The following is a 12,308-nucleotide window of genomic DNA, read 5'->3' as shown; positions in this document are numbered from 1 at the left end:
TAGCCTCCTCAGTAGCTAAGATTACAGGCATGAGCCATCAGTGCCGACCTTAGAATTGTGTTTTATACTAATACGTATTGGCAGCACAGTAGGTTTGCACCAGCATCACCGCAAAGTGAGTGAGGTAGTACTCACTGCTAAAACTGCTAATGTTTTACTAGTAGTCAGAATTTTTCAGCTCCATTATAATGTATGTGATCACCTTTATATTTGCAACCTGTCATTGACCAAAACATTGTGGTCATAATGGTGATTTAAACACAGGGAGTTGTGCAGTCAAATGCCGTTACCATATTTAAGTGGGTGTCTTAAGCACTATAAGGCATGAGGTGATTAAGAATAAAAGAATGTGTTGTTGTTTTCAAGTCCAGAGTAAAATGGAAGAGCTTCATAAATAAATATTTTGTTCTTTTATTCTTGAAATTTTTTACTTTGACTTGAAACTTGACTGAAAGATTTGTACTACAAGTTCATTTAAAAATATTTACAACTAACATAAATAGCAAAGTTCATTTGAAAGTTTACACATTTCTTATTATAGCTATAATAAATGTGAAGTTTTTACTGCTAACAATAGATCTAAAAATGTCTCATCTTAATTTTTTTAATAAAAAGAAATGGATATCTTACATTTTCCAACTTTATCGGCTCTCCTTTAACTCTATAGATATCTATTTAGATGCTACTTAGTGAAGTAATGACACTATGTAATAATTTTAAGAAAAACATGAACCTCTGCTACTCTGAGAAACTGTTAGTATTCTGTAGTTTTGATCATTATAATGCTTTAAGTCTGATTTGTGATAGAGCTCATTCCTTCTGTGATCTAATAGACTCTGCCAACATCCTGATAACTTTTAATAGCTTGTGTGTATTACATGTATAGTTTGAATTATTTTTAAGATAATGAAAAGTTTATGCTAAGTTTTCAGTGTGTGCTTTGGGCTTTAAAATGTAAATACCTAGCTAATATTTGGTGGGCCTTGTGCTTACTAGCCACATACTTTACTTACTTGAGCCATATCCTCCCTTCTCCCCACCCCCATGACCCATCATAATGCACAGATTAAATGGAATTCTTGGGTGGATTTTACAGAATAGGTACAACTCTGAAATTAAAGGATTATTTTTATATTTATTTATTTTTTATTAGGGAGTCTGAATCATCAACAAGATTTTTAAAAGGCTGTCTAAATACTTGGTAAGTACTTTCTGTGTAACTGTTTTGCATGTTACATCAATTTTTATATATGCTGCACTGATGTCATTTATAATAGTAAAATAGCAAATTGTATTTATTGTAATTTTTGCCTAGAATGTCTTTTTATAACAATTCTGATCACATGATCCATTCTTTACACCATGTCCAGAAAATTGTTTTGGTATACAGTCTAAATATTAAGTAGTTAGTGTTTAAGAATGGTAATTTATGAATTAGACAAAGTCCCTACCTGAGTGTTTGTAATAGTTGTCTGTTAATTGCTGAAACTTGTTCAGATTTCTTTGGTCATTTTGCTCCTCAGCTCTTTTCCTATATTAGGTCTTGTTTGCTACAACATGGCAACATAAGCTCTATTAGCCTAGTGAGACTTTGTTATTTCTTATTTGGATTATATTGGTGGTGTTGTACTTAGATTAAAATAAGAAAAGTTTTGTAGACTAAAATATGAAACGTTTTGTAGACAGTTATATGTCACACTTGTAATTTTACTAGGTAGCAATTACTTTTTAATGTTTGAGTAAAGGTAAGTGAGTTAACCTCAATATTTATTTTACTTCATTTATGTAAAGTATTTCAGATTTGTGTGCCATAGTAATTATATAGATACAAGAATATGTTTTTATTGTTCATGGTAGATTTTAAAGTAAGTAGATACAGTTAAAAATGTCTAGTGTTTGTAGTTTAAGGTTGTAATTTAAAGTTTGTAGTTTAAATCCCATAATCAGGTATCATAGTTTGTGGTTGTTTTAAATATACTAAAAAATTTAAAGACATTTATTTGATTAGCTAAGGGAGATTTTCTAGAAATATGAGGATAATATTTCATAATTTTTTATGTGTTTGAAACTATTCAACCAAATTCTAAACCAATTCTAAAATTCTATAGTAATTATAGCAAATATTTAATATTCAGAATTACACTATACTATTTAATATATGCTTAAAATAAAGGTAATACTTTTTAGAGCAAATCCCATAGCAAAGATCTATTTTTTAAAATTTTATTGTAAAGATGCCATACAGTTACGTGAGTAAGCCAACGAGTACATTACTTGTCACTGTTACCCCTTCCCTTCCTTCCTTGTTGTCCTGTCCCACTATCCCTTCCCTCTCCCACCTCCCGCGCACTCCTTCCCCAACCCCCGAAGTTGTAAAGTTTGTTTCCAAAACACTGTCCTCTGGGTATCCTTGTTCCTGTTTTTTTTTTTTAGCAAAAATCTCTTGAGCAGATTTTTTTACTACTTTAAAATTCAGTAACTGATTTCTGGAGATGTATCAACTAGAAAAAAGTATACTGTCAATTTTCCCTGACTGCTGATACATTTGAGCTATAACTAATTGTCTTTGCAGTGCATATGCTTGTCATGTATATTTTAGTTAGTAACTTTTTTTTTTGCTACTGAGATACAGGTCACATACCCTAAACTTCATGCTTTAGTGTACAGTTCAGTGATACTGTAGTGTATACATTGTGTGCAGTTAGGATGCTCTTCATTGCCCTTCTCACTCCAGCTGTAGGCAACCTCTGATAGATTTTTGTTTGTCTGGATTTGTTTATTATTTGTTTATAAGCATGGCACCACACAGTGTCTGCCCTTTTGAGCCTGATTTCTTTTACTTTGTGTAATATCTTCAGAATACAGTGTGTATCAGTATTTCATTAATTTTTTTTTTTTGTCGGTCATGGGGCTTGAACTCTGGGCCTGGGCGCTGTCCCTCAGCTCTTCAGCTCAAGGCAAGCTACCACTTGAGCTACAGCACCACTTCCAGTATTTCATTAATTTTTATGACAATAAAATTCATTTTTGTTGATACAGTCAATAGATTGTATCTACTTTTTGTTATTAAGAATGCTTCTGCTGTGAACATTCTTTTATAATCATAATTTCATCATATAATTATAGTTTCATTCTTTTATAGTATTCATATATGTATATATGCATATGAATGAGGTAGAATTGTTAAATGATGTGGTAATTCTTCATGTACCTTCTTAGAAAGAGATAGAAAAGTCCCATTAGGCACAGTATGAGGGCTCCAGTTTCTTTACATCCTCAAGGACAGTTACTGTACTTTTAACCTAGTTGGTGTAGAGTGATATCTTACCTTGGTTTTGCTTTTTTATTTCCTTGATGATGGGGGATAAGCATTATGCCATGTGATTTTTGCCCAGTAATTTGTCTTCTTTGAAGAAACATCTGTTTACATTCTTTGCCCAGTTTTAAAATTGTTATCTTTTAAAAAGTTGAATTGTAAAGCATTTTTTAAAATATGTATTCTGGATAGCAAACCTTTAGGAGGGGGGATTATCACTGCTTTCTTGATGGTAGTTATCTTTTAAAGCATAAAAGTTTTATACTTTAATCAGTTTAGCTTATATTTTTGGTGAAATATTATAAATTTATCTTAACGCAAATATTCATTGCTAGTCTAGGATTATGACAAGGTTTTAATTATCACAGGACCATAAATAAGCATTGGCATTTCCTGTGTTTGACAGCCAAAGCCCAAAGGAAGCAATTATTCTTGTATTTGTGCTTCAGTTATTCAGCTAATTGTTTTCAACAAAACCTTATCTTTGATCCCTTGTGTTACAATGAAAATGCTACTTGTTTATTGTTGTTTTATTAATACTAGTCTTGTGAATTCACTGTTAGTTTTTTGGATTGGAGTAGGGAGGGCCTCTAATGGTTTGGTTTATCCTGATGTGATTTTATACCTTAAGAAATTATTACAATAGACTTAACCCAGGTTTTTCAGTCTACTTAATCTGAAAAGTTTCCTTACCTTTATATTTTATGGTAATGACCTCCTCCTCCCCACTTGCCCCTGGCTCAGTGGTCCTGGGGCTTAAACTTATTTGGGCCTGGGCACTGTCCTTGAGCTTTTGTGCTCAAGGCTAGTGCTCTACCACTTGAGCCATAGCTCCACTTCTGGCTTTTTGTGGTTAATTGGTGATAAGAGTCTCATGGACTTTCTTGCCTGGGCTGGCTTCAAACCATAATCGTCTAATCTCAACCTTTCATAGTAGGGAAGATTGCAGGTATGAGCCACTGATGCCTGGCTGACATTCACCATTTGAAAGAGTTATTTTGTAAAAAGCACAGAATCCTTTGTTGGGATGTGTTATATTTAAAGTTTAATACTTTTCTACTAAAAAAGATTTTTTTAAAACTGGTAATTTGTAAGACAAGTGTTTACAAACCTCTTGTACTTTTTTATATCAAAATATATAATTTCACATTTCACCTTAACAGATTTGCTTTTTCAGTGGATATATATTTACAAGCTAGACATGACAGTTACCATTTGTCTACCACTTGAAAGATAGATGCAAGTCATCCATAGAACTACTGTGAAATCACTGACAGTAATTTTGCTCATCTATTGGAAATGACATCAGTGACAATTCAGAAACATTTTATATTTAGTATCATAAAATGAACAATTTTGGAGTTTTTAATATTTTTGAAATAATTTTTGTAACCCAAACTGTTAATCCTGATGAGGGAAAACACAAGCAAAATTCCTAGAGAATATCAATTTGTTTTGGTTTTAGGATTTTTAAACACTCTTAAAAATTACCAAAGAATGCTGGGTGCTAGTTGCTCACGCCTGTAATCCTAGCTACTCAGGAGGCTGAGATTTGAGGATTTCGGTATAAAGCCCCTGTAAGAAAGTCTGTGAGACTCTTTACCTCCAATTAACCAACAAAAAACCGAAAGTGGAGTTGTGGCTCACTTGGGCAAAAAAACTCAGGGACAGCACACAAACCCACAACAGTCAAAAAGAGAAAATTAGTACCAAAGACTCCAAAAAGCTTTAATTTATACATCTTAATGTAAAGAAAAATAAAAGAAATTTTGAATGATTCATTTATTAAACTCACATGAAAGTCTTGTGTGTTTACACAGCTAACTTTTTTGAGGGGCTGGATAGCTATATTTTCTGAAACAATAAAAAATTAATTAAAACAATGACACTTTTTAAAAAAATTTCTACCAATATATTTTAAATGTGGTTTATTGGAAAACTCTGGATTCTGTGAACCTATGTATTCAGTCAAATAGGATATTATATGCCATGTAGTCTTTGGAAAATTTGTATATTTACCATGTGTTTATGTATAAGTATATATATATATACACCATATACAGATACTTTCATAAATACATATATGAGATTGAACTAAGTAACATCTTGGTATTGTTATAAATAGATTTCATGTAAGGGTCCCAGAAACACCTGGGGTCAACATTTTAGAATAACTAGTCATCTGTTACTGAGTTACTATTTGTGACTTATTTATAGGCTTATGTGCACTGGTTGTTTCTTTTTTGTCCTTGTTGTTGGTTGTGGGGCCTGGACTCTGGGCCTGGGTGCTGTCCCTCAGCTCTTCAGCTCTACAACACACCGCCACTTCTGGCTTTTTGTCTGTTTATGTGGTGATGAGGAATTGAACCCAGGGCCTCATACGTGCAAGGCAAGCACTCTACCACTGAGCCACCTTCCCAGTCCCGTGTGCACTGTTTTAAGATAAAAAAAAATCTTAAAAATTATGTCAGTTTTTTTTTTTTTGCTGCGTTTTTACTTGAGGGGAATTTCTGACATTAGCTTATGTTTGCTAGTGTAATAAATTTGGTCATTGTGGAAGAATGGCCTGTTGCAGAATTGTTTCTACACCTCACTTCATTCACTCATTCATTCATGCAAGGTTGTGCTGAAGATTAAATCCAGAGCCTTGTGGATGCTAGATAAGCATAATTTCACATCTTTTTAGACTACCATTTAACTTACTGAGCCCCATTTTTTGAGTAGAAATTACTATGAGTAGATTGTTAAATTTTAAAGCAAGTTCTTGGCACTTAGAGTTATTTGAAGTTAAGGAGGAAAGCAGCCTTAAAAAGTAATTTAGTGTATTGAAGAGTAATTGTGGTACTTTATTTTAGTGAGCAAATATTAATGTTTCCTCTAGTTTTTAAATATATCTACAATAGATACTTAAATATTGTTTTTTCTGAACGATATTATGCTGTTTTTCTGATGATTTTAAAAGTTTATCGTTGGTTTGTCTTCAAGCTCTATCTATATACATCCTACAAATCAATAGTGTTTTAAATTAGCTGACATGGAAAGAAAATGATAAATAATGAAACTAGCCATATTGCTTACATTCTGTTTTATAGAACTAATTTAAGAGCCAACGGATATTGAAGGTACAAGCATAAGGAGAATAAAGTATTATGAGTCAAGCTATTTCAGAAGTATTCTATACTTTTGAGTCTTCTATTTCATAGTTTTTATTTAGAAACAATGGTGATGCTAAAGAGCTAGTAAAATAAGTTACTTTCATTAGAAGTTGTATGAATTTGGTGGGAGATTTTAATTAATATTTGTCTGAATATGTTAGATACAATGACTTATTTATAGGCTTTTGTTAATTATAAAAATACAAAATCATAAAATTCTCAAATTCTGATCATGCTATAGATTTGTCATCAATATCAGGTTTTAATACTTAGTACCTGTTCTTGAATTAATTTTTTCATTCCTTGTAGTTTCCTTATCTTGCATATTTTCTGGGAGTTCATGGGCAGCAGTAATACCTTCTTCCCTGACATGGATCTGAAAATGTGCAGAATAAAATCATAGCTAGGCTTTAGAAGTTAATTTATTAAATCATATAAGAAACTTACATGGACAGTACTTCATGTTTTCCACAGAGTGTATTCTTTCAATGAAATAGTTTGTGTAGCAGCAGCACAGGAAAAACAGACTTGTGGCAATACCAGCTCAATTGCCTCTGCAGATGAGGATTTAAAATTCTGTGCAGCAGACAGTACCTCTAGCAGGCGAGTAAAAGGTTACTGCATTATTTTGTTTTTGCAGTCCTTATCTACAAAAGGTTTTTTTCTCTTTAATTCAGTGTAAAGTGCAGGCTTGCATTTAGATATTCTGGAAAAAATTGATTTAAGTATAACATGCATATCAAAAGGGCAGTACAAGGTGAAGGCAGAGGCAATCCTAGCATTTTTACTATTAAACCAGGGATGATATTGAACATGAGACAGACACAAATAAGGAACCTTTCAATGCCACAGAAGACAGGAAGTTTTAAAAACACTCACTTAGATTGAAGGTATTTTATTGCTTTTAGTTTCTAGACTGTCTTCCCCAAAATGGGGCTGTTATCAAGAGTTGACATTTACTGAATAGATGTTCATTAGGTTAAGTTATTGAGGTATGATTATTTGTCTTTTATCCTGGGAATTGTAAAATGGATTATAATTACATGGCATTATAAATAATGATCTGTACTTACTTTTGGGAGAGGTGCAATGCTTAACTATAAAAGATACTGGAGCATAGTTACTGCTTATATTTTCAACATGGTTTATTAGGTTTAAAAATTCTAACAAAATGCAAATAACCAAGTGGGAAAAAATTCATCAAGATTCATGATAGCTTTTTGTTTATTGCCAATAGCTATATAACCACTTGCCTATTTCTTCCTTACTAAAACTCTTCTCTCTAACATTTGTCACGCTGGAGGGTTTTCTTGGATTATCTTTCTGTATTCCATTATTATCATTTGCATCGGTATTTTTTGCTATGGACTTTTACTACTCACTACTTCCAAAGTCCTTAGCATAGTATTCAGATAGAATTTTTTACTATGTCTATCTTCAATCACCCTCCTCCCCCTCTCCCACCAAACCTCAAAGTTTTGTATTGGCTACTATCTAAGTTTGTGTTTAACAAACAGGCCCATGTTTCAGTTTTCATACTCAATGTTAGATTGAATAATCAAATAGGAAGTAGTTCTATAAAGTAATCTATAGTATAGAAATAAAATCAGTTTGTTATTCTTACTGTGAGTGTTTGACAGGCTTCTTGAATTGTAGAGTCATAAGAGGTCAGCAGTTCTGATTGGTAAGTTAAAAGAATCCATCCAGTAATTTGCTCCCTGTTGTTTCTCAGAGCATTGCTGCAGCAGTTCTTTTCCAGATATTGAACGGTTCTTGAATGGTGTGTGGAGGCAGCAAGGGGTGGGGCTCATTCCTGTTGGTTGTTGAAATATTGTGCATTTACAGAGGGAACAGGTTGGATAGGCTGAGCTAAGGAGTAGACAAACAGAGCTAAACTGATGGGAAGCAGAGTGGACAGTATAATTTTGGCATGTCTTGACTTTGTTCCTTTGGGCTTTAATATAAAACAGTTTGAAATATTAAAGCATCTTACCTTCTTAAGAGTAGCCTGGAGACTTCCGTTTTTAATATCCAGATTTTCTTGGCGATGAGTTTGTGGATATCTTCTGTAGGGAAGCTGTTGTTTTACTCTTTTTCTTTTTTTTAGCAGAGTTTCTTTCAGCCAGAGAGCTGCAGAATGAAGCAGTTAGCCAATTTTGAGTATATATGGGACATCACCAGTTCTTATTTTTTAAGTCAAATTCTCATCTAATGAGCAAGTCAATGTGTGGCTGTGGCTGCAGCTTTATTTCTTCTTTAATGAAGAGGTTGAGCCGTTCGACCTGCTGCTCCGATCTGTTCTCTTGTAGCCATACATCAGACCAGTTGCAGAGATTATCCATCGAATGTCCCAGGCAACCAAAGGTAACTACAGAGATTTATTTCAAATAAAAATGTACAATTGAAATGGCTGCATTATAAGTAGGACCAAATGATTAAAAATAAAAAGACCAATTAAAGATGTTCTTAGCAGTTTTCTTGACCTTGCAGTAGCTATCCAATATCATTTTGTCATCATCAGATTGTGTAGCAATGGAAATGCACTGCAGTAATTGATTTTGTAATAGGATCAGGTGATTTACTAGCTGCACTGACAACCACTTGCTTGCTTGCGCTGAGTGGTGGAGCACTCTAATGGATGTTGTGATTGCAGGCTGGAGTTGATGTGAGACTGCTGGCCACTTAAAGTAGCAATGGCATTTATTTTTAAAATCAGAGTAGTTTTTCTTGGTGCTGTAAGTTTTGAGTAGCTCCAGAAGTCTCATATTTGAGTGCCTCCATGAAATTTTAGAGATTATCTATTATTTTAGAGATTATTATTTCACTTATCTTTACAAGTTAATTGGTTTGACTAGCTTTGAATTTAACAAGATAATCTGTTTACTTGATGTTTGGAGCTCAGCATCAGTAAACTTAGTAGTGAGCCAAGAGTACATGCCCAAATACCAGTTTTGTTAATTATTCTTTGTTATCTAAACAAAGTAAAGTATTCCTAGCATTGTTAATTTTACCAGTTTCATACTCTATAATTACAGTATTCAAGGTATGGGAGAAGAAAACTATTTTCTAGCCCTTTTTGATCTTTTGACTTCTTAGTGGTTTCATAGATTCAATACTTATTAATCTGGAGTATTTATTATTGCTAAGTATGTTGGTGAAACCTAGTTATTTTAGAGTCATGTTTTAAGGATATAGTAAATAAATAATTTCATATCCAAGACTATGTAATGCTTCACATTTATTTCCAGTTATTTTAATTTTGTTTTCATCTTTCTCTGTTCCTTTTAAACAAATAATTGCTGACAAATATAGATGTACATACCAGTACCTGGCACTTATGAATGTTTTAAAGATAAGGAAAGATTTTTTATTTTTGTATTTTTTTGGGTTGGTCATGGGGCTTGAACTCAGCCTGGGTGCTCACCCTGAGCTCTTTTGCTCAAGGCTAATGTTCTACCACTTAGAACTACAACACCACTTCCAGTTTTTGAGTGTTTAATTGGGGATAAAGTCTCACAGGGACTTTTCTGCCTGAGCTGGCTTCTAATGCAATTTTCAGATCTCAGCCTCTTGAGTAGCTAGTATTACAGGCAAGAGCCACTGGTGTCTGCTTAGTGGAAAGGTTTCTGTACCTTACCTAAAACCATACAGCTAGGAAATAGCAGAACCAGTGTTAAAGCTGTACTTGAAAATTGTAAGATACTACAAGGTGCCTGTGGCTCATGACTATAATTCTAGCTACTTAGGATGCTGAGATCTGAGGATTGTAGTTTGAAGCCAGCCAGGACAGACTCTTACCTCCAGTAAACTACTTAGAAAAAGCTGGAAGTGGTGCTGTAGCTCAGATGGTAGAGTGCTAGTCTTGAGCAAAAGAAGCTCAGGAGTAGCACCTTGGTACAGAGTTGAAGCTCCAGCACTGGCACCAAAAAAAAAGAAAAGAAAAGAAAAAAAAAGATTGTACTTTTCAAGTATTTACTAACTACAGGTTTAGATATGGAGTATCAGATACACATAATCTGGGTATATACACATGTGAGCACATTCTCTTATTGATTGGTTAATTGATTAGTAAGTTTCACATATTCATATTCTTTTGGTGATGATATAAGATTTTGGTGAGGAAGCTCTCTTAGTTCTTGTTTTTATTTGACTGCTGCTATTTTGGAGTGAAAGATGCTATGTATAAGGTCATGTCAGCAATTTCATTTGTACTTTGCTTGTACTTTTCCAGTCCTGAACAAGTTTTTTTCTTTTCCATTACTTAAAGAAAGTTTTCATAAGCCAGGTGCTGGTGGCTTTTTCAGGATTTCTGGTGGCTTTTTCATGATTACTCTTGTAATCCTGACTACTCAGAAGGCTGAGATCTGAGGCTCATTTTTCAGTGCCGTCCTTTATTTCCAGTTAACCACTAAACAGCTGAAGTGGAGCTGTGGTTCAAGTGGTAGAGCATTAGCTTTGAGCAAAAAAGCTCAGTTATAGTGCCCAGGCCCTGAGTTCAAGCACACACACAGATTTTTTAAAAATCTAAACTGTAGTACTCAGGAACTAGCAAGTTTATTGTTAACTTTTTTTTTTAAACAGCATTTCTCCAAAAAGTGATACAATAGGTTACTTTTTTAAATCCTATATTATTATGATCATTAATTTTCTTTTCTGTAACTTATGTAAACTAATGTGAAATTATTTTGGTTAATATGAAAATGATCCCATTTTGTTTTTCTATAAAATTTCTACTCCTTAAATGATCATTTTATTGTTACAAGTAAACAAAGATTATTCTCTTTTTCTTTCTTATGCCTCTTAACCTTTTGTAGAGGGAAGAAGGAATAGCTTCATTATTTCTAAAACTGAGATTTTTTTTTTACACTGTCCAGTTATTTTACTTAGAATACTTTTTCTAGTTTTGTTACAGAACATAGGTTTCTAAAGGTTGTAATTTCTTAGGTGTTTTGAAAATTTAAGAATTAGAACTGATAGGATTTGACTTTGCAGAATTCCTGACTTGTACTAAGTTTGAACTGTCACTTCAAAATTTTACATTATATATTCAAATTTGCAAATGTTGGGTAATGAGTTGGAAAATATATTGCATACTTTATTTCTCTCCAGAATCAATATATTTGTTCAAATCTAAGAACGCTAAGGTTATTTTTATCAAAAAGAAAAAGATACAGTTTAAATGTTGACATACCATCAGTTCTGAGAAGAAATGTGAAAAACATGAAAAAGTATACTTCTTAGAATTTATGAAATCTGGCAGATATGTATTCTGATTTAAGGGCTCTTTTGGTAAGGAGCAAATCCATGTTAATTGAATTGATACAATTCAATATGTATTTATGCAACTGGGCCAGTTATTTTTGTTTATTTACAATTAATTGACCACCTTTCATGCGCAGAACCATATACTAGGTCACATAAGACTTTATTTATTTTTTGCCATTCCTGTGGCTTAAACTTGGAGTCTGGGCATTGTCCCCCAGCTGCTTCCAGCCTTTCTTGAGTGGTGTTGGGAGATAAGAAATCTCATGGACTTTTCCAGCTGGGGCTGGCTTTGAACTAAGCTCCTCAGCTCTCAGCCTCCTGAGTAGGATTATAGGTATAAGCCACCAGCACCTGGCTACATAAGACTTTTTCTGTATTGGAATTTATATGGTCTAGGGAATATTACTTTGAGACTAAGATTTTTTAAAAGCATTCTTTTAAAATTATGACTAGTGAGACATTGTATTAACCCTTAATAAAATGACTGAAATACATTATACAGTAAACAGGAATATGGCTAGAGACAATTTAAATGCAACATTCCAAATACAGAATAGCTTTATAATTTGGAA

General features: G+C 33.3%; 1 protein-coding gene across 5 annotated transcripts in view; it reads left to right on the top strand.

Moving 5' to 3' along the window:
• Positions 1 to 12,308, top strand: part of Fbxw7 (F-box and WD repeat domain containing 7, E3 ubiquitin protein ligase) — a 111,961-nt gene that overhangs the window by 31,766 nt on the left and 67,887 nt on the right. For 2 of the 5 annotated variants that reach the window (XM_013029770.1, XM_013029765.1), the window contains exon 2: positions 1,154 to 1,201. The exons of 2 other annotated variants lie outside the window; for them this stretch is intronic. The gene's annotated coding sequence lies outside the window, so the exon portion shown is untranslated. Of the gene's footprint in view, positions 1 to 1,153; positions 1,202 to 8,780; positions 8,836 to 12,308 lie in introns of all 5 variants that reach the window. One more of the 5 variants, XM_013029766.1, reaches the window with a different exon arrangement.

This window comes from Dipodomys ordii, unplaced genomic scaffold (assembly GCF_000151885.1).
Source record: "Dipodomys ordii isolate 6190 unplaced genomic scaffold, Dord_2.0 Scaffold122, whole genome shotgun sequence".
NCBI classification, from domain to species: Eukaryota; Metazoa; Chordata; class Mammalia; order Rodentia; family Heteromyidae; genus Dipodomys; species Dipodomys ordii.
This window is presented reverse-complemented; position numbering and strand designations above follow the sequence as displayed.